Source organism: Bombina bombina, chromosome 5 (assembly GCF_027579735.1).
Source record: "Bombina bombina isolate aBomBom1 chromosome 5, aBomBom1.pri, whole genome shotgun sequence".
NCBI lineage: Eukaryota > Metazoa > Chordata > Amphibia > Anura > Bombinatoridae > Bombina > Bombina bombina.
In genome coordinates this window covers 370,228,778-370,251,248 of record NC_069503.1, presented here as the reverse complement: position 1 = coordinate 370,251,248, position 22,471 = coordinate 370,228,778, and the positions used below count along the sequence as shown (strand labels likewise).

Below are 22,471 nucleotides of genomic sequence, written 5' to 3'. Positions count from 1 at the left end.
AGCATGTCTGACATCAAGGAAAATCCTTGTTCAATGTGTTTAGAAGCCATTGTGGAACCCCCTCTCAGAATGTGTCCCACTTGCACTGATATGTCTATAAATTATAAAGAGCATATTTTAGCACTTAAAAATATAGCAATAGATGATTCTCAGACAGAAGGAAATGAGGGTTTGCCATCTAGCTCTCCCCAAGTGTCACAACCAGTAACGCCCGCACAAGTGACGCCAAGTACCTCTAGTGCGTCGAATTCATTTACTTTACAAGACATGGCCACAGTTATGAATACAACTCTCACAGAGGTTTTATCTAAACTGCCTGGTTTACAAGGAAAGTGGGACAGCTCTGGGTTAAGAACAAATGCTGAGCCGTCTGACTCTTTAGTAGCCGTATCCGATATACCCTCACAATGTTCTGAAGTAGGGGTAAGGGATTTGTTATCTGAGGGAAAAATTTCTGATTCAGGAAAGATGCTCCCTCAGACAGTTTCTGATATGACGGCCTTTAAATTTAAGATTGAACACCTCCGCTTATTGCTCAGGGAGGTATTGGCGACTCTAGATGATTGTGACCCTATAGTGGTTCCAGAGAAATTGTGTAAAATGGACAAATACTTAGAGGTTCCTGTTTACACTGATGTTCTTCCTGTCCCTAAGAGGATTGTGAATATTGTTACTAAGGAGTGGGATAGACCAGGTATTCCGTTCGCTCCCCCTCCTGTTTTTTTTTTTTTTTTTTTAAATATATTTTTTTATTGAGGTATTGAGCAATGACATAGAAACAGTACATATGTTCAAAAACAGATCAGCCTTGAGAGAAAAACCAAAACAAAAATCTCTTTACAATTCAAACAAAGAAAATAGGCTAGGTCAAAAACATTAAGGTACCAATGTAATTGTTATAATTGCCATACCAAACCCACCTCTGTGCTAAGTACCTGTGAATGAAGAGATGAACTGTATAAAATAGCGAAAGCACAAGTCTAGCACTGGGAATACAAGTTCCGGCAGAAATGACAAGTCTGTCTGAAATGTGAATTGTAAAATGTGTAACATATAGAGTTTTAAATAAAAAGTAGAGACTTGCGTCCGGAAGAGATAGCTAGCTAGAACATATTATAAAGAAACCTAATTTTATAACCTTTGGCTTAGTAAAGGTGGGGGTGAGTATCGTGGTTTTATTTTGGGGGGAAGGGGATTCAACGGGCAAGAGCCGTTTTGGTTAAAAAAAAAAAAAAGGGGATAGAGGGGGGGCGCGTCCGGGTGTTTGAGAGATACAGCCCGGTTGTTATAGTATGATTTAGTAGGATCACAATTGAGCTCATTATAAACTTGATGGGATGGGCAAAAGGGTGGTTGGAGCACAAATTCTTCATAAGATATCTACATCCACTCTTAGGCCTTACCAAACTTATTATCTGAATGAAGAGGAATTAGCATATAAAGCAATCATTATTTGGCCCAGGGGAAGATTGGTTGGAGATTAGCTACTAGTATAATAGAGGAAAATATACAGTTGGTATTATATAGTATAACTAGATAATCATAAATCACAATACAAAAACTGTTGATTGGTAAAATGTGTAGGAACATGCAGGAAAATACTTAGTAGTGAATAAGTTAAGAACACTAGCGTGAGAATAGGGTAATGTAATGTCTGAAACCAGAGCATATATTAGTGCCTAACAACATAAATTTGGACTCTGCAATTTATATAAAAAGTAGGACTTGAAACTCTAAAAATTCCCATATATAGAGCACATGAAAAGCTACTCTGAGACCTGCATAACCATGACAGTTGTGTTTAGTTCTGGGCCAAGATACAAACATGAGGATAAAGAGATTCTATGAACAAAAGCCACCAATAGAGAGCTAAAAGGTTACACTTGATATCTAAAACATTAAAAGTTGAGCTAACTTCCATAAAGTGGGCCTTATATTAGGACAGAAAGGACTTAAGCGATAGTATAGGGACTACAATCTTTCCTTATAAGGTTATTAAGAACATATAGTTATGTGAAAACAGGGTTAAATATCCAGAGCTAACAGTTTCTCTAGAACACTTGTAAACAAACAACAACATTCATGGAAGGGTGAACAGTTCTTGCTACCATCTAGTGAAAATTACTGAACTCAACGAGTAAGCTAGAGAGTCCCATGTAAATTATATAGAGAATACTCAACCTTACAGTCTCCAGCAAAGTTTAGAACAGTCTTATATGCTGGAAATAGAGCTGACAGACACTTATACAGAATTAGATTCACACTTCAGTGTGCAAATAAATGGTGCATAAAAATAGTGTAAACATAATAGACATGTGTGCACAAGAAAAGCAAAACAATGGAGCCTACAATTCTTTTCTAACATTGAAAGTAAATCTAATCAGTATCAGTTGTGTACAACATTAATAACCCTTTTGACGGAGTGAAAGGGTGTCAATACAGAGGAGATATCTCTTAAGGACATGAGTATTTCACAGGATATATAGATCTCATGAACAGGAGCATTTTTTAAGCTGTAAATAACTTAAATTTTCATATGAGAGTATATAGATTCCCTAGGAAAAAGGATATTATGTTCTCAAGTTCTTTGGATGAAATATATAGGGCATGTTCTACAAGCTAAATGTTATAAAGTAGGTAGGGGGGAGACATCACTCATTTCTCTGGGTTGATACTTTACAGAGAGAGTAGTAGGGCATACATAATATAGATATGGGATATCATTATAAATCACATGAAGCATCCAGTAAAACACAAAACATACTGTCAGTAACATGTTGCATACTGTGAAAATATGGGTGCTGCGTTTTCCTATGTGATCAGATACCACAAGTAAAACCTCCTAAACGCCAAGCAAGCAGTAAGATAGACATTTCTGAAGGCTAATTCCTGCAATTTAACTTAGAGAGACAATCTTAAATGCCAAAACCTAATAGTATTAATAAATACAAACAAATCTTGAGGAATACTCAAACGTGACCCCTGGTAGCTCCCTATATTAGTGATGATATGGGGAGTTAAGATTTAGGTAATCTAAAATACAAACTAGCAATTAAGGAGGATAAGGATCTTGTAAGAACACATATCAGATAACCCCTAAAATTAGAGAATAATAAATCTCCTCACGATGTATGTAAAATATAAAAAAATTAGCATATAACAAAGTTGAGGGTATATCTCAGGCTGTATATCTGCCGTCTTCACACAGTAAAATTGTCCTCCCTTAAAGTGTCCTCGGAAGAAAATGCGAAGTGTCTTTCAAAACCCTGGGTACTTAAGGGTATAATATCGCCTAGCTCGTATATGTCATACACAAGGCTTAATATACTGAAGATATGAAGTAGGCTAGACTGGGGTATTGAGAGGGTGTACTGAGGTGGTGGGATAAGGATGAATGCTGAATGTGACAAAAAGTAACGTATCACCTGTAGAACCGTAGGGCAAACTTAATGACAAACCTATAGACTGCCCAAAAATTTAAATAACCCCGGCAATGAACCACTTGAACATACTGGGGTTTACATGACTCCGGTAACAATATAGTTATCCAATTCCGGATCTGGGTCCACATGGAACTTCATGCTGAATGTCCTGCGAGTGGAATAGAGCTGAGCGGAGCCTTCGATTTGAGGAGCAGAATACAACCCCTGCTGGGATTGTGGAAAGGACTACCAGCTCCATGTCAAGGAGCGAGGAGGCATGAAGGAAATCTAGGACCCAGTTGCAGTGAGCAGCCGCAGCTCCCCGAAGAGAAGCCAGAGGTAGGAGGGTCTCACTAACCGGGTGCAGAAATGAGCTGAATTGTGATAATGCCATGCTCTGCGCAGCGATGTGCCGTTCCTCTCCAAAACTCAGGGTGAGTACCGTGGTTGTCTTCTCGGCTTTGCCTGGAAGGCATGACCTAACTAAAAATGGCGTCTTGTCTATAATCTTAGGCCCTGTAGGTAAATCCGGTCTCACTCCCAAACTCTTTCTGAGACATTACATATTGCGATGACTCTTAACTGCTAGATATGTGGTAGAGCAGCAACAAGTCTCGAATTAACTGGTTGTCTGTCTTCTGTCATCTGGGTGCCACCCTTTAATGCCTCCTAGAGGTCGCTAAATTGAATGTCCATCTTATGAGCAATATTTAAGAGCCATAAGTGCCTGGTCTCGTAGTTCTGCTCCATTGTATAGAGGTGGTTGATAGTCAGCACAAACCAGGGGGAAATATTCAGGTCGATGTTACTAGGCCGTCACCTCACTTCTCTAGCTGTCCGGGTTAGCTCCAACTCAAGTGAGTTCCATGATGTTAGTATCAGGGAATGCAGCAGCTCTTCTAGAATCAGTATAACATTGTTGAAATGGTGATTTTGCCGCTATGGTGCAGAAAATCAGTGAATTATCCCTCAAGACATTAGGAGCTTCTGTTTTTTCCTCCCGACATGGCAGCCATCCGGACACGCCCCCCCTCCTGTTTTTAAGAAAATGTTTCCCATATCTGACACCATGCGGACTCGTGGCAGACGGTTCCTAAGGTGGAGGGAGCTATTTCTACTCTCGCTAAGCGTACAACTATACCTATCGAAGACAGTTGTGCTTTCAAAGATCCTATGGATAAAAAAATTAGAGGTTCTCCTGAAGAAAATTTTTGTTCATCAAGGTTTTCTTCTTCAACCTATTGCATGCATTGTTCCTGTAACTACTGCAGCTGCTTTCTGGTTCGAGGCTTTAGAAGAGGCTCTTCAGATGGAGACTCCATTCAAGGATATTATGGATAGAATTAAGGCCCTTAAGTTGGCTAATTCTTTCATTACAGATGCCGCTTTCCAACTGGCTAAATTAGCGGCAAAGAATTCAGGTTTTGCCATTTTAGCACGCAGGGCGTTATGGCTTAAGTCATGGTCTGCTGATGTATCATCAAAATCTAAACTTTTGAACATCCCTTTCAAAGGAAAGACCCTATTCGGGCCTGAACTGAAAGAGATTATTTCAGACATCACTTGAGGGAAAGGCCATGCCCTCCCTTAGGATAAAACAAATAAAATGAGGACCAAACAAAATAATTTTCGTTCCTTTCGGAACTTCAAGGGTGGTCCCGCTTCAGCTTCCCCTGCTGCAAAGCAAGAGGGGAATTTTGCCCAATCCAAGTCAGTCTGGAGACCTAACCAGGCTTGGAACAAGGGTAAACAGGCGAAGAAGCCTGCTTCTGCCTCTAAGACAGCATGAAGGGGTAGCCCCCGATCCGGGACCGGATCTAGTAGGGGGCAGACTCTCTCTTCGCTCGGGCAAGAGATGTTCACAATTCCTGGGCTTTAGAAATTGTGTCCCAGGGATATATCTTCTGGACTTCAGACTCCCCCCCCCCCCCCCCCAAGGGGGAGATTTCACATTTCTCAATTGTCTGCAAACCAGACAAAGAGAGGGCCGTTCTTACGCTGTGTAGAAGACCTACATACCATGGGAGTGATCTGCCCAGCTCCAAAAGCGGAACAAGGGCTAGGGTTTTACTCAAACCTGTTTGTGGTTCCCAAAAAAGAGGGAACTTTCAGACCAATCTGGGATCTCAAAATTCTAAACAAATTCCTCTGAGTACCATCATTCAAGATGGAGACTATTCTACCGTTGATCCAGGAGGGTCACTATATGACTACCGTGGACTTAAAGGATGCGTATTTACACATCCCTATTCACAGAGATCATCATCAATTCCTCATTCGCCTTTCTGGACAGGCATTACCAGTTCGTGGCCCTTCCCTTCAGGTTGGCCACGGCTCCCAGAATTTTCACAAAGGTGCTAGGCTCCCTTTTGGCGGTTCTAAGACCATGGGGCATAGCAGTGGCGCCTTATCTAGACGACATCTTAATTCAGGTGTCGACTTTCCAGCTAACCAAGTCTCACACGGACATCGTGTTGACTTTTCTGAGATCTCACGGGTGGAAGGTGAACATAAAAAAAGAGTTCTCTCTTCCCTCTCACAAGAGTTTCCTTCCTAGGGACTCTGATAGATTCGGTAGAAATGAAAATATTTCTGACGGAGGTCAGAAGATCAAAACTCTTAACCACTTGGCGAGCTCTTCATTCCATTCCTCGGCCATCAGTGGCTCAGTGTATGGAGGTAATCGGACTCATGGTAGCGGCAATGGACATAGTTCCTTTTGCCCGCCTACACCTCAGACCACTGCAACTATGCATGCTCAAACAGGGGAATGGGGATTATGCAGATTTATCACCTCAACTGCATCTGGACCAGGAGACCAGAGATTCTCTTCTCTGGTAGTTGTCTCAGGACCACCTTTCTCAGGGAATGTGTTTCCGCAGGCCAGAGTGGCTCATAGTAACGACAGATGCCAGCCTGCTAGGCTGGGGTGCAGTCTAGAACTCCCTAAAAGCACATGGCTTATGGTCTTGGGAGGAAACTCTCCTCCCGATAAACATTCTAGAACAGAGAGTGATATTCAATGCGCTTCAGGCGTGGCCTCAGCTAGCTGCGGCCAAATTCATCATATTTCAGTCTGACAACATCACAACTGTAGCTTATATCAATCATCAAGGAGGAACACGGAGTTCTCTAGCGATGATGGAGGTAACCAAAATAATCCGATGGGCGGAAGATCACTCTTGCCACCTCTCAGCAATCCATATCCCAGGGGTAGAGAACAGGGAGGCGGATTTCCTAAGTCGTCAGACTTTTCATCCGGGGTAGTGGTTACTCCATCCGGAGGTATTTGCCCAGCTGACTCAGCTATGGGGCACACCAGAATTGGATCTGATGGTGTCTCGTCAGAACGCCAAACTTCCTCGTTACGGGTCCAGGTCCCGGGATCCCCAGGCGGTACTGATAGATGCTCTAGCAGTGCCCTGGTCCTTCAATCTGGCCTATGTATTTCCACCGTTTCCTCTCCTCCCACGTCTGGTTGCCAGAATCAAGCAGGAGAGAGCTTTGGTGATTCTGATAGCACCTGCGTGGCCACGCATGACTTGGTATGCAGACCTAGTGGACATGTCATCTGTTCCACCGTGGACTCTGCCAATGAGGCCGGACCTTCTAATCCAAGGTCCGTTCAAGCATCTAAATCTAATTTCTCTGCATCTGACTGCTTGGAGATTGAACGCCTGATTTTATCAAAGCGTGGTTTCTCTGAGTCGGTCATTGATACCCTGATTCAAGCTAGAAAGCCTGTCACCAGGGAAATCTATCATAAGATTTGGCGCACATATCTTTATTGGTGTGAATCCAAGGGTTACTCATGGAGTAAGATTAGGATTCCTAGAATATTGTCTTTTCTCCAAGAAGGATTGGAGAAGGGATTATCAGCTAGTTCCTTAAAAGGACAGATATCTGTGTAAAAGAATAGACAAAGCAAAAGTCTGGCAGATGTACCAGACGTTAAAGCGTTTGATACAGTGAAATTACTCCTATCCGTATGAGAAATAAGAATGACACACTTCAACTCGTTACCACTCTGACGATATGTATACAGTCTTAACAAAGAAGATGGGTAAGCTGATAAACAAATAAGTGCAGAAGGCTCACATTTGTTCTGTTCTGTACAAATCGGTGCTTCAGTGCTCAGTCCTGGGGGAGCATGTTTCACTCGTCCACTGCGGTGTCTCCTGCCTTGCCGATTGCTCCCCTGCTCGAGCCCACTGGAATCCACAGTGCGTGTGAGTACGTGTATGCGGCCCAGCTTACCGCGGCATCTGACGTCACTGTGGTCCCGCCTCTGGCTTTAGTGACCACCATCCATGTTAACATTTTTGTTTGCTGTCCCGCAATGATGGAATTGCTGGGGCTGCTATGTATTGTGCCTGATTTTACCTGCTAATAAAGCCGTTATTGTTTTCTAGTTCCAAGAAGTGCCGGATTCCTTTCATTACCTTTGTCTTCAATGTTCAAGCGTTTAGTCAGGCCTTAGTCAGCATTAAGCCTGTATTTAAACCTGTTGCTCCGCCATGGAGCCTAAACTTAGTTCTTAAAGTTCTTCAAGGGGTTCCGTTTGAACCTATGCATTCCATAGATATTAAGCTTCTATCTTGGAAAGTTTTGTTTTTAGTAGCTATCTCTTCGGCTCGAAGAGTTTCTGAGTTATCTGCTTTACAGTGTGACTCACCTTACCTTGTTTTCCATGCAGATAAGGTGGTTTTGCGTACCAAACATGGATTCCTTCCTAAGGTTGTTTCTAATAGGAATATCAATCAGGAAATTGTTGTTCCTTCACTGTGTCCTAATCCTTCATCAAGGAAGGAACGTCTGTTGCACAATCTTGATGTGGTTCGTGCTTTAAAGTTCTACTTACAAGCAACTAAAGATTTCCGTCAAACATGTTCATTGTTTGTTGTTTACTCTGGTAAGCGGAGAGGTCAAAAGGCTACGGCTACCTCTCTTTCCTTTTGGCTGAAAAGCATCATCCGTTTGGCTTATGAGACTGCTGGACAGCAGCCTCCTGAAAGAATTACTGCTCATTCTACTAGAGCAGTGGCTTCCACATGGGCTTTTAAAAATGAGGCTTCTGTTGAACAGATTTGTAAGGCGGCGACTTGGTCTTCGCTTCATACTTTTTTCCAAATTTTACAAATTCAATACTTTTTGTTTCTTTGGGGGCTATTTTTGGGAGAGAGGTTCTACAAGCAGTGGTGCCTTCCGTTTAAGGTACCTGTCCTGTCCCTCCCTTCATCCGTGTCCTAAAGCTTTGGTATTGGTATCCCACAAGTATGGATGAATCCGTGGACTTGATACATCTTACAAGAGAAAACAGAATTTATGCTTACCTGATAAATTTCTTTCCCTTGTGATGTATCGAGTCCACGGCCCGCCCTGTCTAAGACAGGTAGTATATTTTTATTTTAAAAACTTCAGTCACCTCTGCACCCTATAGTTTCTCCTTTTTCTTCCTAGCCTTCAGTCGAATGTCTGGGGGGTGGAGCTAAGGGAGGGGCTATATAGACAGCTCTGCTGTGGGTGTTCTCTTTGCCACTTCCTGTTAGGAAGGAGAATATCCCACAAGTATGGATGAATCCGTGGACTCGATACATCACAAGAGAAAGAAATTTATCAGGTAAGCATAAATTCTGTTTTTATTTAAAAATTATTTATACTGTAAAATATTCTAAATAATCCATAGTGTGAGTAACTGTATACACCTTAAGGGGACATGAAAGACAAAATTAAACTTTTATGATTGATAGGGCTTACAATTAAACAAAACTTCCATGTTTCTTTAAACAATAAATTACATTATATAACATTGAAAGCATATCCTCTCATGAGCCAAATCATGCTCTTGATTAGTTTAAGTACTGTTTAGAATACAGCATTAAACACAGGGCAGTTCCCTCTTTTGTTCAACAGACCTAAAGCAATTAGTTATATATAAAACAGCCGGTGCACTTTTGTTGGAGTCTGTTTTCATGCCATGAGATGAGGCTGCCAGACACATTTGTCTCTCCTTACCAAAATTAAAACCAGTCTCTGATTTGCGGCAAAGAGGCAAGAAGAGGAAATTAATGTTTACTTCTTTGAATCCAGAACTATTGTAAAACCCAAGTGTTTCAAATAATCTGCATGGCAGGATGCCCTCTCTATACTGAGGTAACAATTCTGTGTAGAACAGGGTTGGAAATTTCAACTAGTCATCCTGTGTTACAGCAATGGTCCAACACCATTACATTTATAGACCCCATAAAATTATCTTCCTTACTCTCCCCAACTCCTGAATATGTATAATATTGTGTTTATTTCATGCACCTGTTGTCCTTTTTCAGTCTTGAAGCACAGCTAAATGAAGAATTTGTATTGGTTTTACCGCTTCTCTGCCATGCATCATAAATATAATATTTAATGTGATGATTACCACATGGCAAATGCTTATTCAACAGAAATAATCATTCGTGAAACTCTGGGGACTTTGGTTTTCCATAATATCAGGATATGCTTTGATGTACGCAGTCAGTTTGTAATTGAAAGAAGAAAGCTGAATTTCTTTCTTTTTTTATATATTTTACATTCCCAATTAGAATGTTGTTTGTATTGGATGGGCAGCCTTACATTTCTGGGGACTGCAGATAGAAAGCCTGATCAGGCTAAATTACAACACTTACAAATGTGTAAGTTTAAAAGTAAAGAAACTTGTGGTGTAGACTGTAGTGGATCATTTTTAGAGGACCAACTGAAACACGTTTGACATTTAACATATATTGTGTATATCTATATGGCCCACATGAACTAGCTTGCTCTTGTTGTGAAAAGCTAATAAAAAAAATGTGATAAGAGGCTGTCTGTAGTGGCTTAGAAACAGGCAAAAAGCTAGATATTTAAATGTTATAAAGTATATTAATATAACAATGTTGGCTGTGCAAAGCTGAGGAATGGGTAGTAAAGACATTATCTAACTTTTTAAACAATAACAATTCTGGTGTAGACTGTCCCGTTAATCACTCAGCATGAGCGACTTCTAGGTTACTTTATCTCTGCCACCTCTGAGGGACTGCTTTTTAAAGGGACAGTATACTGTAAAAAAAAAAAAAAATCCCTTAATGTTTTTCCAATTAGTTTTTTTTTTTACCAACTGCAGAGTATAAAATGTATGAGAATTTTATTTTAAAGGTTTATTTGTGTATATGATATAGCTGATTTTGTGTTTTTGAAGCCACAACCTAATAAAATGGGTTGAGCTTGTAGGTATAATCAGATCTCATTACTTTATCACATTGTATACATATACATGCTTCTTTATCTTATATCTGTCCGTAAACTAAAGACCATTACTTGGAGAGAACGATGGAAAATTAACAATGTATTACCTTATCTCTTCTTTACCTCACTGGGAGTGTAATTTCTTCTGCTAGTTGTGTTTACACAGTTAATCTATAGCTTGGACCTAGTCCCAACTACTTTTAGAATAGGTTCGGATACCATTGGCTAAATCAACTTGGGATACCACCGGCTAAATCAACAATTTCAAATGCCAATATAAGGTTAAAGAAAATAGTTGTAAACAAATAAATACACTTACGCAGGTAAAGTTGATCATTGGGAACATATTAAAGGGGAGAAAGTTTTTGAGTAAACTGTGCCTTTTGCTGTTGTAGGCTTGCTCATGTAAGCTTGCACAGCTCGTCTAAAAAACTGCAAATGCAGCTTCATAAATTTACCTTTATAGTGTAGCTGACAGGAGGAACCAGAGTTTGTACAGCCAGGAGGGCAGATCAGAAAAGTATTCTGTGGTGATGCTGAAGAGGTTGAATCTCAAGTGTAGTCAAATAGGGATGCCAGGATCAAAACGCCAAAAAATAAATGTCAAACGAGAGTAGCGCAACTTTATTCTTTTAAACTTTATATACAAGCATAGGTAGAAAAAAATAGGAAACAATTGGTAAGTGCAATATCAAATCCACATGAGGAAATCCTAAAACAATTTATTAAGTGATCATTTTAGAACAGAATGATAGTTGTGAAATTAGTGTGCCAAGAATGAAGTATATCATAAATATCATCATGTATTAAAGAGACACATTCTGCACCTTTTTATAAACGGAGCTTGAAGTAATCTAACCATATGGGATGAAGCAAATTATTTTATGAATCAAAAAGCCAAGCTTAAAATTAAAGCTCTGGCTTAGTCAATCTCTACCGGATACACCCTTCTCTTTTTGCTAAAATTGGATAAAGGGTACCATTTTCTAGATATAAAATTAACTTTTTTTTTTCCTAACAAAGCCAACACAAATGCCAGCAACATCCCTAAGAATTTTCATTATACTGTATATACATTTAATATTAAGTACAAAATATATATATATATATATATATATATATATATATATATATATATATATATATATATATATATATATATATATATATATACACACACACAGTATCTCACAAAAGTGAGTTCACACCTCACATTTTTGCAAATATTTTATTCTATCTTTTCATGTGACAACACTGAAGAAATTACACTTTGCTACAACGTACAGTTATGAGTGTGCAGCCTGTATAACAGTGTAAATTTGCTGTCCCCTCAACACATAGCCATTAATGTCTAAACCGTTGGCAACAAAAGTGAGTACACCCTTAAGTGGAAATATCCAAATTGAGCCCAAAGGGTCAATATTTTGGGTGGCCACCATTATTTTCCAGCACTGCCATAACCCTCTTGGAGTTCACCAGAGCTTCACAGGTTGCCTCTGTAGTCCTCTTCCACTCCTCCATAACGACATCATGGAGTTGGTGGATGTTAGAGACCTTGTACTCCGCAACCATCCATTTGAGGATGCCCCACTAATGCTCAATAGGGTTTAGGTCTGGATACATGCTTGGCCAGTCCATCATCTTTACCCTCAGTTTCTTTAGCAAGGCAGTGGTCGTCTTGGAGGTGTGTTTGGGGTAGTTATCATGTTGGAATACTGCCCTGTGCCCAGTCTCCGAAGTGAGGGGATCATGCTCTGCTTCAGTATGTCACAGTACATGTTGACATTCATGGTTCCCTCAATGAACTGTAGCTCCCCAGTGCCGGCAGCACTCATGCAGGCCCAGACCATGACACTCCCACCACCATGCTTTACTGTAGGCAAGACACACTTGTCTTTGTATTCCAATACTCACCTGGTTGCCGCCACACACGCTTGACACCATCTGAACCAAATAAGTTTATCTTGGTCTCATCGGACCACAGGAACATGGTTCCAGTAATCCATGTCCTTAGTCTACTTGTCTTCAGCAAACTGCTGGCTTTCTTGTGCATAATCTTTAGAAGAGGCTTCCTTCTGGGACGAACACCAAATTTAACACACCTGCTCCCCATTCACACCTGAGACCTTGTAACACTGAGTCACATGACACCAGGGAGGGAAAATGGCTAATTGGGCTCAATTTTGACATTTCCACTTAAGGGTGTACTCACTTTTGTTGCCTATGGTTTAGACATTAATGACTGTGTGTTGAGTTATTTTGAGGGGACAGCAATTTTACACTGTTATACAGGCTGTACACTCACTTTACATTGTAGCAAAGTGTCATTTCTTCAGTGTTGTCACATGAAAAGATATAAAATATTTACAAAAATGTGAGAGGTGTACTCATTTTTGTGAGATACTGTATATATAATTAAATTCTGTTGGTAGACCATCTATACCCGGATTCTATTTGACAATTAGAGAATAAGTTCAATTATCTATTTTCAGCTGACTAAATTAATCTTGAAACTTAGTCTCAATACATTAATTATGAAACAGTGTTAGAAGTTTCTGGCTTAGAGTAGATTTAATGTATTTATGAAAATATGTTCTTGATAGAAGGAATTTTGGTGCACAAAGCATTTCTCAAAAAAAAAAAAGAAAAAAAAAAAAAGCAGATCAACCTCTGATATGTAAACTACTTGTAGGGCTCTGCTCTCTGTATACTGTAGTACTGCTTAAAGGGACATTGTACTCAAGTAAATGTTGAAAAGGATTTTTATTTTATTTTTACAAATTGTTTGTAAATGTGGTTTTGTACAGCCCTGACTTATATACCCAAATTTTTCACATTCTGGACATTTAGGTATCAATCATATTGTGGTGGTTTAAATTTTATAAGCACTGAAAATGCCATTTACTGAATAGGTACAAAGTATTTTAATTGATTTAATTATTTGAGTTTTAAATTGACCCACTGGAAGTTTTTATTTAGCAATTTATTTTTATATTTATTTATATGATGAAAGTTTATCTTGTATAGTTTATTAGAATGTATTTGTAAAATGCTGCCAAATTCCGTTGAGCAGTGGTTTGTATGTTGTAAAATTATTTCCACCCTAATGAGAAGATCTACGCGTTTGGTATGTACAATTATTTTTTTTTAGAAAGGTGTGTTAAAATAATACATACAACTAAGCTAATTGTTTGCATATGGATTTAGGTATATGCTATTGTTCTCAGTAGTTTTTCCCAGCTAGTAATTTTATATATTTTGAAGCTGGAGACCTATTTTCCTGGCCTGTTAAACAATAAGGAGTTTGTTAGTAACAAAACACAACACTAATGGAGTTTTACATACATGTATCATTTAGTCTGTCTTAAGGAGATTATTCCTGTAAATATTCTTTAGAGTTTGTGAATAACTATTTTGGAAGTACAGTTGGTTGTTTTTTTTTTATTTATTTTTTTAAACACAGAAATACTGGAATTATTACTGTTTATGCATCTAATATTCTGCCAAATTTATTTTTAGTTGAAAAGATAATTGATCACGTTTAAAATTCGCACCCAAAAATGTATCGGGGAAAATATCTGTTTATTATATACAGGGTGGATCTGATTTAAATTAAATTGATTTAAATCGCTAGTCAGTAAGAACAATTTAAATCATGGTTTTCATTGTTAGAATTTTTTTCCAGTTATATCAGACCATTTCTCATTTAGTTATATCATTAGATATGCTTGGATAAATCATTGAAATGAATTAAATATATGAGAGGTGAAGTATCTCCAGTTAATTTGATTAACTTTCTAGCTGTACTTTACTGGAAGGAGAAAAATTATTACCTTTATAATAAAGATAATATTTTAATACATTTATTTAACTAAAACAATGACCTATTTAATTTTATTGCTTGCCCCCCCTCCCCTCCTCACACTTAGGTCATTGTGCACATATATTCTACTCCAAACAATCTTCTATTAAGTGAGCTTCTTGAAAGTTAGTATGGGTTGATTCTATGTACATAAGTTTGCAGGGGGGGGCAATGGCATTAAAGGAACAGTAAAGTCAAAATTAAACTTTCATGATTCAGATTCAACTTGCAATATTTTAACATTTTTTTTTAAATTTGCTTCTTATCTAATTTGCTTTGTTCTTTTGGTATCCATTGTGGAAAAGCATACATAGAAGCGATGTACTACAGTGTGCTATCTGCTTGTCACTGTCTCACTCAATGTGTTCTGCTAGGCCCCAGTAGAGCATTGCTCTCCTTCATCTAAGGATACCAAGACACTGAAGCACATTTGATAATAGAAGGAAATCTGAAAATGGTATGCTCTATCTGAAACCCATAGTTTATCTTTCAGGATTATGTCCCATTTAAAGGGACACTCAATCAAAATTAAACTTTCATTATTCAGATAGAGCATGCTAGTTTAAACAACTTTCCAATTAACTTCCATTAACAAAATGTGTACAGTCTGAGGGGGGCGGGTCCGCACACCGACCAAGATGGCTGCTTTTTAATTATGGCTGAGACCTGGGGTTGATGGATCCGCTGTTTATCATCCCTTTGATGTACAATCTGTTACCTATTTGACAGCAGTTTTAAAGATTAATACCTAAGGAACGGATTTCTATGTTTTTCATCTAGACTCTTATCCACACAGTCCGGATTAGATGTGGTGCGCAGTAGAGGCCTTCTAAACGTCCTGGCACTCATCTACCCTCCCTAATACCTGACAAATCAGGTCCGACAGCTCTACGTGCTGTCCCAAATTTCTAAATTTTCAATCAAGGGAGATTCAAGCAACAAAAAAATTTCATCTGCGAGATTGACTTGCAACACAGTGCTATTTCCCAAATTGAACCTGGCTGGGAAGTATGGAGATCAATATGGAGTCCGCAGCAATGACATGGGAAGAAAATATCTGCAACACGCTAGAGGAGCACTTTGCAGAGCTGATCCAGCTAGTGAGGCATTGTTTGTCTGGAGCTCCAGAACGACAGGAGCAGATTGTATACGGCTCCGAACCAGGGAGCACATTGGAGGAGCGTTGTAGTGAAGACGCGGATGCCGCTGTAGAGTTGGCCGCGGCCTATATGCACAGCACCGTGAGCAGTATCTTAGAGGTGGACATGCAAAGCCCAATGTCCGGGATCACAACGACGCAGCCACCATCATCTACTACAACTCCTCCTGAGTTAACACCACAGAGGCAGCTCTCCCTCACTGAAATTAGAGATGAGAAGTCATCTACTCCCTCGGTGGTGTGGCCGACCGCAGAGGGTTTGACAGACACTCTTTTGGTAGCGGTGTGTACTATCGGCTATACCCAAATTCAGGAGATTCAACCACAGCCGTTTTGCAAAACGGGGCAGGCTACAGAGGAGACAAGATATCCCCTTCAAAAGAAGTTAACATTTACAGGGACCGCTGATCAGAGATTCATACTTACTCCAGTCAGCTCCTACTTAGCTACAAGATGATTGTGTATACATCCCTACTGCAACCTCACAAGATTCCTATCGCACAGGATCTGGACAGTATTGGTGTGGGGTAAGCTACCACACTCTCCACGGCAGAAACTGTGTTGGTCACTTGGTGCGGTGGCTACACAAGATCTGCTATTATAGTGACATATGGCGTAGGATTTTTATGTGGAAGAGGCAGATTCTACAATGCGATCAAAAGTAGTGTTACTTATGCAACAAACCACTCTTTATCTGCTTTGAAGCACTCAAGCTACCTTCCTTGCGACACTCAGAACTGCAGCTTTATCTCAGGCCGGTCCTGTGATCCCGGAGGCTAATCTCTGCCACATCATATTAAAACTTAGGTTCACATTTATCCTTTGGAGCACAGAACAGTATGTATTATAGATATGTATTTGAAGGTGTCTAATGGGAAGTCATAAATGCGAGGGATTGCTACAAGGTACTGTTTTTGCCTAATAATTGCACAGATGCTTTATGCTCTATTAATCTACCACGTTTCAGCCTTGCATTTGTAATACAACGCTAAGGAATACTACTTCTAAGATGTTCGCTCTCAGTAACTATAACAAACTTGAACAGTGGTCACTGTAGTAATGACTCTCCCCATTGGTACGCCCTTATGCAGCGCTCCACTGGAATGATATACTTTTGATGAACACTCTCCAGTAGCAGGCTTAGAGCAGACACACAGCGGTTCAGTAAGATTCCCCTGCTATCTGTGAGTCGGGTGATTTACTTGCAAGAATGTTGACTTAACTTAGCTGTAATCATTATCGATCCCTATGACGGCTCTTTAACTAGATAATGGACGGATCGTAGCCTGCTCCTTGCCATCCGTGTGTTAATGGGGATGCTTATTGTTTCTACAAGACTAGTGTTCTGGCTGTGTCCTAAATTTCAGTATGTCTTCACTGCATAGTTGTTCTAGTGAAGCGTTAATAATGAGATTCATTGCTTTAAGTGTCAACCCTTGTTCAGATCTTAGCTGTGAATTAGCATGGTTGTTGCCCTAACTTGCCAGCACTCCAACTTGGGGATATGATGTATTGCTATACTGCTATCTAAAATTTCTTATAAAGGACTTACGAAATACATAGAAATGATAAAAAAAAAAAAAAAAAAAGTGTACAGTCTTTTTATATTTATACTTTTTGAGTCACCAGCTCCTACTGATCATGTGCAAGAATAAGTGTGTATGCATTTGTGATTGGCTGATGGCTGTCATGGTACAGGGGGAGTGGAAAAAGACAACTTTTAAAATTGTCAGAAAAAAATCTACTCATTTGAAGTTCAGACTAAGTGCTATTGCATTGTCTTGTTATCTTGCATTTGTTGATTATGCAAATCTACTATGTTGACTGGTCCTTTAAGGACCTAATTTCTGCAGACACAAATTAAAAAAACGTATCTCTATTTCAGGATGAATAACCTTTATATTATAATGTATCTGGAAAACAATTAATGTTCCAATAATAGATATAACTTAGGCTCATTAAGTTTATTTAACTATCTCAGAAGAAGTAGTATTACAAACATTTAGACATTTGTCCAACAATAATGCTGCTGGTCCATATGGATTACTGATAAACTAAATTACTCCTACATAAAAAATTCTCCTTATTAAAATCTGCAGAGGGCGTAAATTGTCCCATCCAAAATTTATTGAATCCACAATAATTATTCCAAAACCAGGGAAAGATCCACAATTAGAATTATACAGACCAACTTCATTATTAAATATTGACTACAAAATAATTACAGGTATTTTAGAAAAAAGATTATACAATTCTAGGGGGAATAATCCATCAGGATCAGACAAGCTTTATGAAAGGTCGCTCATCTAACATTAATCTAAGGAAACTATATTTAACAATTACAGATGCTTGGTATAGTAAAACATTTAATAAAGAAACAAATGAGGTAGACTTATCGTAATGGTGCTGGATGAAGCCTTGGACTCAATAGTTTGGGACCATACTACTTAACTAAATTTGGCTTCTCTGGAAACTGCTATAATATGATAGAACTACTATATAAAAACTCCCAAGCAGCGTTAATCATAAATAAATGCAAAACAGCATTTCTCCAACATTGGTGTGTCCGGTCCACCGCGTCATCCTTACGTTATTTTAAAATAGTGCTGGTATGTACTATTTACTCTGAAACAGAAAAGGATGAAGATTTCTGTTTGTGAGAGGAAGATGATTTTAGCAGACAGTAACTAAAATCGATTGCTGTTTCCACATAGGACTGTTGAGATGAAGTAACTTCAGTTGGGGGAAACAGTTAGCAGACTTTTCTGCTTAAGGTATGACTAGCCATATTTCTAACAAGACCATGTAATGCTGGAAGGCTGTCATTTCCCCTCATGGGGACCGGTAAGCCATTTTCTTAGTCAAGCAAACAGAATAAAGGGCTTAATATGGGCTATAAAACTGGTAGACACTTTTATGGGCTAAATCGATTGCTTTATTTGGGCATTTTATACATGTTTATACTGATAATTCACATTTATAAACTTGGGGAACGTTTTTTAACGGCAGGCACTATGTTAGACAACTTTTCCAGTCAGGGAGGGCCTTCCCAGTTGTAGGCTGAGCCTCATTTTCGCGCCATTACTGCGCAGTTGTTTTTTGAGAGCAAGACATGCAGATGCATGTGTGAGGATCTGAAAGTAGCTGGAAAAGTTTCTAGAAGTCGTCACTTGGTATCGTATTCCCCTCTGGGCTTGGTTAGGTCACAGCAAAGGCTATAGCTGGGACTGTATAGGGGTTAAATTTGTAAACGGCTCCGGTTTATTTTAAGGGTTAAAGCTCTGAAAGTTGGTGTGCAATACTCTTAATGCTTTAAGACACTGTGGTGAAATTTTGGTAATTTTTGAACAATTCCTTCATACTTTTTCATATATTCAGTAATAAAGTGTTTTCTGTTTAAAATTTAAAGAGACAGTAACGGTTTTGTTTTAAAACTCTTTTTTTGTGCTTTATTGACAAGTTTAAGCCTGTTTAACATGTCTGTGCCTTCGGATAAGCTATGTTCTATATGTATGAAAGCCAATGTGTCTCCCCATTTAAATTTGTGTGATAATTGTGCCATAGCGTCCAAACAAAGTAAGGACAGTACTGCCACAGATAATGAAATTGCCCAAGATGATTCCTCAGATGAGGGGAGTAAACATGATACTACATCATCTCCTACTGTGTCTACACCAGTTTTGCCCACGCAGGAGGCAAAACAATTGACGGCTGTAATGGATAACTCCATAGCAAATATTTTATCCAAAATGCCTACATATCAGAGAAAGCGCGATTGCTCTGTTTTAAACACTGAAGAGCAGGAGGGCGCTGATGATAATTGTTCTGTCATACCCTCACACCAATCTGAAGTGGCCATGAGGGAGGTTTTGTCAGATGGGGAAATTTCAGATTCAGGAAAAATTTCTCAACAAGTTGAACCTGATGATGTGACATTTAAATTTAAATTAGAACATCTCCGCGCACTGCTTAAGGAGGTGTTATCTACTCTGGATGATTGTGACAACTTGGTCATTCCAGAGAAATTATGCAAGATGGACAAGTTCCTAGAGGTTTCCGGTGCACCCCAACGCTTTTCCTATACCCAAGCGGGTGGCGGACATAGTGAATAAGGAGTGGGAAAAGCCCGGCATACCTTTTTGTCCCCCCCCCCCTATATTTAAGAAATTATTTCCTATGGTCAACCCCAGAAAGGACTTATGGCAGACAGTCCCTAAGGTCGAGGGGGCAGTTTCTACTCGAGGATAGTTGTGCTTTCAAAGATCCTATGGATAAAAAATTGGAGGGTTTGCTTAAAAAGATTTTTGTACAGCAAGGTTACCTTCTACAACCCATTTCGTGCATTGTTCCTGTCACTACAGCAGCGTGGTTCTGGTTCGAGGAACTAGAAAAGTCGCAAGGCTGGAACAAGGGTAAGCAGGCCAAGAAGCCCGCTGCTGCTAACAAAACAGCATGAAGGAGTAGCCCCCGATCCGGGACCGGATCTAGTAGGGGGCAGACTCTCTCTCTTTGCTCAGGCTTGGGCAAGAGATGTTCAGGATCCCTGGGCACTAGAAATAGTTTCTCAGGGTTATCTTCTGGAATTCAGGGAACTACCCCCAAGGGGATGGTTCCACATGTCTCACTTATCCTTAAACCAAATAAAGAGACAGGCGTTCTTACATTGTGTAGAAGACCTGTTAAAGATGGGAGTGATACACCCAGTTCCAATAAAGGAACAAGGAATGGGATTTTATTCAAATCTGTTCGTAGTTCCCAAAAAAGAGGGAACTTTCAGACCAATTTTGGATTTGAAGATCCTAAACAAATTTCTCAGGGTACCATCGTTCAAGATGGAAACCATTCGAACGATTCTACCCACTATCCAGGAAGGTCAATTTATGACTACCGTGGATCTAAAGGATGCGTACCTACATATTCCTATCCACAAAGAACATCATCAGTTCCTAAGGTTCGCCTTTCTGGACAAACATTACCAGTTTGTGGCCCTCCCATTCGGGTTAGCCACTGCTCCAAGGATTTTCACAAAAGTACTAGGGTCCCTTCTAGCGGTTCTAAGACCAAGGGGCATTGCAGTAGTACCTTACTTGGACGACATTCTAATACAAGCGTCGTCCCTGTCAGAAGCAAAGGCTCATACAGACATCGTTCTGGCCTTTCTCAGATCACACGGATGGAAGGTGAACATAGAAAAAAGTTCTCTGTCTCCGTCAACAAGAGTTCCCTTCTTGGGAACAATAATAGATTCCTTAGAAATGAGGATTTTTCTGACAGAGGTCAGAAAGTCAAAACTTCTAAGCACTTGTCAAGTTCTTCATTGTGTTCCACGTCCTTCCATAGCGCAGTGCATGGAAGTAGTAGGGTTGATGGTTGCAGCAATGGACATAGTTCCTTTTGCATGAATTCATCTAAGACCATTACAACTGTGCATGCTCAAACAGTGGAATGGGGACTATACAGACTTGTCTCCAATGATTCAAGTAGATCAGAAGACCAAAGATTCACTCCGTTGGTGGCTGACCCTGGACCATCTATCCCAGGGAATGAGCTTCCGCAGACCAGAGTGGGTCATTGTCACGACCGACGCCAGTCTAGTGGGCTGGGGCGCGGTCTGGGAATCCCTGAAAGCTCAGGGACTATGGTCTCGGGAAGAGTCTCTTCTCCCGATAAACATTCTGGAACTAAGAGCGATCTTCAATGCTCTCAGGACTTGGCCTCAGCTAGCAAAGGCCAGATTCATAAGATTCCAATCAGACAACATGACGACCGTTGCTTATATCAATCATCAGGGGGGAACAAGGAGTTCCCTGGCGATTAAAGAAGTGACCAAAATAATTCAATGGGCGGAGGATGACTCCTGTCACCTATCTGCGATCCACATCCCAGGTGTGGAAAACTGGGAAGCAGATTATTTGAGTCGTCAGACATTCCATCCGGGGGAGTGGGAACTCCACCCGGAGATCTTTGCCCAACTAACTCAATTATGGGGCATTCCAGACATGGATCTGATGGCGTCTCGTCAGAACTTCAAGGTTCCTTGCTACGGGTCCAGATCCAGGGATCCCAAGGCGACTCTAGTAGATGCACTAGTAGCACCTTGGACCTTCAACCTAGCTTATGTATTTCCACCGTTTCCTCTCATTCCCAGGCTGGTAGCCAGGATCAAACAGGAGAGGGCCTCGGTGATCTTGATAGCTCCTGCGTGGCCACGCAGGACTTGGTATGCAGACCTGGTGAATATGTCATCGGTTCCACCATGGAAGCTACCTTTGAGACACGACCTTCTTGTTCAGGGTCCATTCGAACATCCAAATCTGGTCTCCCTCCAGCTGACGGCTTGGAGATTGAACGCTTGATTCTATCAAAGCGTGGGTTTTCAGATTATGTGATAGATACTCTGGTTCAGGCCAGAAAACCGGTAACTAGAAAGATTTACCATAAAATATGGAAAAGATATATCTGTTGGTGTGAATCCAAAGGATTCCCATGGAATAAGATAAAAATTCCTAAGATTCTCTCCTTTCTACAAGAAGGTTTGGAGAAAGGATTATCTGCAAGTTCTCTAAAGGGACAGATCTCTGCTTTATCTGTCTTACTACACAAAAGACTGGCAGCTGTGCCAGATGTTCAAGCATTTGTTCAGGCTCTGGTTAGGATCAAGCCTGTTTACAGACCTTTGACTCCTCCCTGGAGTCTAAATCTAGTTCTTTCAGTTCTTCAAGGGGTTCCGTTTGAACCTTTACATTCCATAGATATTAAGTTACTATCTTG

The 22,471-nt window shown here is 40.0% G+C and overlaps 1 protein-coding gene across 1 annotated transcript in view; it reads left to right on the top strand.

The window, feature by feature from the left end:
- CPVL (carboxypeptidase vitellogenic like) overlaps positions 1-22,471 on the top strand; it is a 1,090,549-nt gene that overhangs the window by 374,945 nt on the left and 693,133 nt on the right. The gene's annotated exons all lie outside the window — the stretch shown is intronic.